This window comes from Salvelinus sp. IW2-2015, linkage group LG15 (assembly GCF_002910315.2).
Source record: "Salvelinus sp. IW2-2015 linkage group LG15, ASM291031v2, whole genome shotgun sequence".
NCBI lineage: Eukaryota > Metazoa > Chordata > Actinopteri > Salmoniformes > Salmonidae > Salvelinus > Salvelinus sp. IW2-2015.
Genome location: NC_036855.1, coordinates 14,313,214 through 14,319,213, shown reverse-complemented (window position 1 = coordinate 14,319,213; position 6,000 = coordinate 14,313,214). Strand labels below are relative to the sequence as shown.

At 49.6% G+C, this 6,000-nt stretch overlaps 1 pseudogene; it reads left to right on the top strand.

Moving 5' to 3' along the window:
- The window catches only part of LOC111973906 (voltage-dependent N-type calcium channel subunit alpha-1B-like), a 139,981-nt pseudogene that overhangs the window by 85,894 nt on the left and 48,087 nt on the right, over nt 1–6,000 (top strand).

Here is a 6,000-nt window from a genome sequence, read left to right as displayed (position 1 = left end):
CCCCCTCCCACAGGTCAAACCTCCCTCCCTCACACCCCCTCCCACAGGTCAAACCTCCCTCCCTCACACCCCTTCCCACAGATCAAACCTCCTCCCTCACACCCCTCCCACAGCCCTGCCTCCCAGACACACCACACCAAGTAGGTCTACATGGGATTGTATCTGCTGTTTGTGGCTTTATGTTGTATTATTCTGTCTGGACAACCAATTTTTTCAGTTGATTGTGCTCTTCTGAGGAGTTACATAGGATTTAACCCTTCTGTTCCCAATGTCTGGTGTTTTGATAGATCATGTGTTCTCTCTTTGAGTCACTGTAGGGCTCAATGTTGTAAATGTGTGAGAAGCAGTTAGTAAAAGGCTTAAGAAGGGTCAGAGATACCTTAATACTCTGGCTCCCACCCCCACATAGGCTACACAGTATGCTGTACACAGGCCAACATGGAGCGGAGAGGGCAATGCCAGCAAGGTAATTTCCTCAACAGTGAGCCCAGATTGTGCATGCAACGCTGTACATTCAGACACATGGTTCTGGTGACAGTGGAACCTCTGGTGTATGCCTTTGTTGGAACCCTTACCACTAATCTCTCTTGGAAGGACAGGCACTTAACCTGAAATGTAAATTGAGCGAAAAAGAAATAGATAGTCCACATAAGATTTGGCACATTTCAGTCATTGTATGGGCACCGTATCCTTGTATTGCCATTCACCAGTATGTACTGTATAACACCTGTAATTAGTGTATTCATAGTCGATGGTAGCAGGATATGTGATTCTGTCATTGTTTTAAATGTTTTGTCTTAAATGTTTCAAAGCACTGTTTTCTCTTGTTATTAAAAAAAAAAAAAATGTAATGTAGCCATTGGTTTGTTCTATCTTCTTATTAATATAGGCTTTGGGAATTTTTTCCTCCGCATTTCCTCAAAGGAAATATACATGTAATGTATAATTGGACTTTATATGGCCCCTATAAATTGGTCTCTGCAATGCGAAATATGACTGTTTTCGCTATTTGTCTTGGAGGTTGAAAGTCTCAAAGCTGCTACTCTCATTCCTTTGTTAACTCATTCTGTTGGTCTCAAACTGAGACTCCCATTGAGTTGACGTGTAGTGGGAGAGTCAGGGACAGGCAGGCGGATGGATGGACAGAGGGTGCCCTGTCCTCCTTCTGGCCCTGACCTCTCCCCCTCTTTTGTTCTCCCTCCCCCGTCTTTTGTTTTTTTTGCATGTGCAGTTTTGTAAAGCAAAGTCAAGGTGCACTCTCTAGCAGCTCGTCCGTCTGCAGCGTTAATTCACTGTGAGTGTTTACTCTCCGTTACACTATACCTCATCACCCTCCTCCTCCTCCCTAGCCTGGGTCCTATACTGTATGTACAGTACAACAATTCTTCTATTGTTTGTGCTAGAGCACAAACACACTGCACCACCAGGCTACCTCACCTCCCCTCCCTCCGTCTCCCCTTTGAATCCCAACTGTTTCTCCTGAGCATTGAGCCATACCATTGTGAGTTTTCCTCTGTGTTGAACTGTAGCAGATGAATGTGGCAGCCTTTTTTCCAGTAACAGGTATTATGAGATTGGTATGCTCGTTCTGTATGTACATACATGTATGCACCTCTTTGTGTTCATTGTAATTGATACTGTACATCTGCACTTGTTGTAGTGACTGAACTCTCCTCATGACCTCCCTCTCTAAAGAATGACTTTACAGCCCCTCATATTTTTACCTCTTCATCTCAGACTGAGATTATCTCCCTCGCTCTCATCGCTGCACCGTGTCAGTGTACTCAAAGGTAGTCTGAGCAGACAGAGTATACTGGGGCGGTGTTCAAATCAAATGTATTTATTTATCTATCCGTTATTTTTCACCAGGTAAGTTGACTGAGAACACGTTCTCATTTACAGCAACGACCTGGGGAATAGTTACAGGAGAGAGGAGGGGGATGAATGAGCCAATTGTAAACTGGGGATTATTAGGTGACCGTAATGGTTTGAGGGCCGGATTGGGAATTTAGCCAGGACACCGGGGTTAACACCCCTACTCTTACGATAAGTAAAGCCCTTCTTACATCAGCTGATATCTCAAAGTGCTGTACAGAAACCCAGCCTAAAACCCCAAACAGCAAGCAAAGCAGGTGTAGAAGCACGGTGGCTAGGAAAAACTCCCTAGAAAGGCCAGAACCTAGGAAGAAACCTAGAGAGGAACCAGGCTATGAGGGGTGGCCAGTCCTCTTCTGGCTGTGCCGGGTGGAGATTATAACAGAACATGGCCAAGATGTTCAAATGTTCATAGATGATCAGCATGGTCAAATAATAATAATAATCACAGTGGTTGTCGAGGGTGCAACAGGTCAGCACCTCAGGAGTAAATGGCAGTTGGCTTTTCATAGTCGATCATTCAGTGTATCTCTACCGCTCCTGCTGTCTCTAGAGAGTTGAAAATAGCAGGTCTGGGACAGGTAGAACGTCCGGTGAACAGGTCAGGGTTCCATAGCCGCAGGCAGAACAGTTGTGTTGTGCTGCTGGGCTGGCTCGGCTGGGTTGAGCTGGGCTGGGTTGGGCTGGCTGGGCTAGGCTGGCAGGGCAGGGCTGGATTGAGCTGGGCTGGGTTGTGGCTGGGCTAGGCTGGCAGGGCAGGGCTGGGTTGTGTGGGTTGGGTTGGCTAGGCTGGCAGGGCAGGGCAGGGCTGGGTTGTGTGGGTTGGGTTGGGCTAGGCTGGCAGGGCAGGGCAGGGCAGGGCAGGGCAGGGCAGGGCAGGGCAGGGCAGGGCAGGGCAGGGCTGGGTTGTGTGGGTTGGGTGGGCTGGGCTAGGCTGGGCAGGGCAGGGCTGGGTTGTGTGGGTTGGGTTGGGCTAGGCTGGCAGGGCAGGGCTGGTGTGTGTGGGTTGGGTTGGGCTGGGCTAGGCTGGCAGGGCAGGGCTGGGTTGTGTGGGTTGGGTTTGGGCTGGGCTAGGCTGGCAGGGCAGGGCTGGGTTGTGTGGGTTGGGTTGGGCTGGGCTGGGTTGACAGCAGGCTCGTGTTGTGTCAAGCAGACTGCGAGACTCTCTCCCTCCCTGTCCTAACGACCCACAGCAAAGCCACTAGAAACTGTCACTGGCACTCAGTGAGTCAGAAGTTCCATTTGAACAGCTCTGTAAAGGCCACCATGTACCTTACGACCAGATGCCACAGCCAGGCAGCTGGAGAGGCAAAACACAAGCGCACACACACACACACCCTGCCTGAAACGCCAGAGGCCCTTTGTTTGGCAAAGTACCATGTCCCTCTTTTATATTAGGGACTAGTTTTTCTCATTACTAGAAGGTAAGGATAATGTAACTTGGGGGTAGGATTGTTTAAGATATAGTCAAGTACTAAGTCTACTTTCTGTAGTGCAGGTAGTCTGTAGTGCCGTTCATTTGTCTTCTTTATTTTCAGTTCTACTCTCAGTGAAGTAAGTCCTTTGGTGTCTGTGTTATGTTGTCGCCCCGTGTTTCTCCTCTGTCAGTCTTTCTAAGTTCTTGTTTTCCCCTGTGTCATTGTTTCCAATGTCTCCTAGCCTGTTAATGCCTCTTAGTCTGTCCCTTGTTTGTTTCAATGTGCTCCTTCATGTGTTGTAGGAGTTATGTCTGCTCCCCAGTCCATCACTACTTGAGGTAAACTAACTTACTGTACGATGGCCATGACAATCTATTTGTATAACATAACATAACTTCCTGGTGATGACCATCATCCTCATGTATACATTATTGAAGCAAGATGGAATAAACATCTCGTCTTGCTTCTTTACTTTTGCCACCACATTAGCTTGATCATTCCCTCCTTATAGTGTACCGTACACTATACTGTAAGTTCACTCAAATAATCCCCTGCCACCTCTCCATTCACCCCTAACCAGATACCTCAGTTTAGAGCTTACTCTGTTCTCAGTGTACTACATGGAGGGTACGTAGTGGAGGGTAGATTGGAGTCCTGGGGTTGAACATTCCCACAATGCTAGCACGAGTAGACATGGTAGTCGTTTTCATGCCGTTGTATTGTATGAAAGTTAATTCTGCTTTCTACACAGTAAAGGAAGTCATGTTTGATGTATCTGTATACGGGTGGTCTATATGGCATAGGTAGACTACTGATTTACAAAGCATGTGTTCAACCATTTCAAAGTGCTCTACAGACATTGACAGGGCAAGTCAACTGAAGCATGCTTGGCCTGTCCATATAGTCTCTCTTTTTACATGTGGTAATGGAGAGGGACTGTTTTTCTGTGATAAAACCTCCATTGCACTTCCATACTGTATGTCATTCAGCATGCAGGGGTTCATCTGTTATGACGTGTGATGTATTCCAGAATGATTATTTTCAAATACATGAAATACATATCAATCGCGCAGTAGAAGACAGGTTCAATGTACCCTAATAAAGGTGAACTGCCCTGTCTGTCCACCTGCAGTAAGGAGCAGCAGAAGTCCCTGAAGATGATGTCAGTTTGGGAGCAGCGAACCACTCAGCTGAGGAGACATAACCTGCGGGCCAGCAGTGAGGCCCTGTACAGCGAGCTGGACCCTGAGGAGAGGCTTCGTATGTCCTCCGCCCTGCACATCCGCCCTGACATGAAGACCCACCTGGACCGGCCCCTGGTGGTGGAACCCCATGACGGCCCCGGCCCTATGGGCCAACACAAGCCCCGGACCCCTGAGGAGACGGATACCCCTGAGGACCCGGCCGGCCCCCAGCCACGCAGGCACCACCGCCACCGGGACAGGGAGAGACCCATCGACGAGGCCAATGAGAATGGCGATCCAGGCAAAGAGGGTAGGCACCATGTCCACCACAGTCGTAGCAAGGACCCAGACGGCACCCGGGGCAAGGAGGGGAAGAGTGAGCGGTCACGCAGCCGAGAGGGGGGCAGGAGGCACCACCACCAGACCTTAGTGGATGAGGGAGGAGGAGGGGGGACGGGGGAGAGAGAGCACCGCCACCACCACTCCCACAGACAGGCCAGAGAGGGCAACGGCACTGTCAACAGCGGAGGCAAGGGCGAGCGCAGGTCACGCCACAAAGATGGCCGCTCGGGAGAGAGGTGCTCCAGGGGAGAGAACGGAGCCAATGGGGAGAGGAAGAGACACAAGACCCACGGCTCAAGGGGCCAGTCCACACTGGAGGGAGAGGACCACAGTGAGAGAGAGAAGGGGAGGGGCCACAGGTAAGACTGGCTCTGTTCCTGGCTGTCTCTGTTACTTCTCAGATGATTTCTACATGACTGCAAATCTATAGTATACATAATTTTGTACTGATGAAAGCATATCACACAACATTATTTTAGAGGAGTAGATGTGTCTACCTCGTACCAGAGATCAATGACTTGTGATCTATGGTAATTGTATTTGTTTCCCAGGGACAGATATGTGGAGTCTGAGGGCGACTCCCTGGCCATCAGCCCCCAGCAGGACCCTGGAGATCAGAGGTGGGGCACCGAGGGACCTGAAGACTCAGACAACCAGAGGAACGTCAGACGGACTGGACAGACGGCCGTCAACATCCCCCCTGTCACCATCACCCCCCCACCCGGGGAGACTACCCTTATACCCAGTCAGTATCAACCTTAACACTAACCCTTATCCCCAGTCAGTACCGCAAACCTATTTTCCCTCTAATAATGTTACTTCAGTGTCTTGTGTTGCTGAGGTGTATGTAAACCTTTGTGTCTGTGTCGCAGTGAATAGTATAGACTGTGAGACCATGCCTATGAACGAGGAGAAGAAGACCCTGGAGGAGCGGACTCAGAGTGGACCCAGACCCATCCTGCCTTACAGCTCCATGTTTGTGTTTGGCCAGGCCAACGTGTGAGTGGCCCGCGTGGACAGCTCTACACAACACCGCTCTGTGCTACACAACTCACACCGTTCACGCCACAAACACTCTGCCTTCCATGTAGCAAGTCCCTGCATGTTGACATTGTCATCTGGCCCCACTTTTAACTCCTTTAGCGAAGCTGTTAAAATGTTACAGTATATGTCGTAAAGGC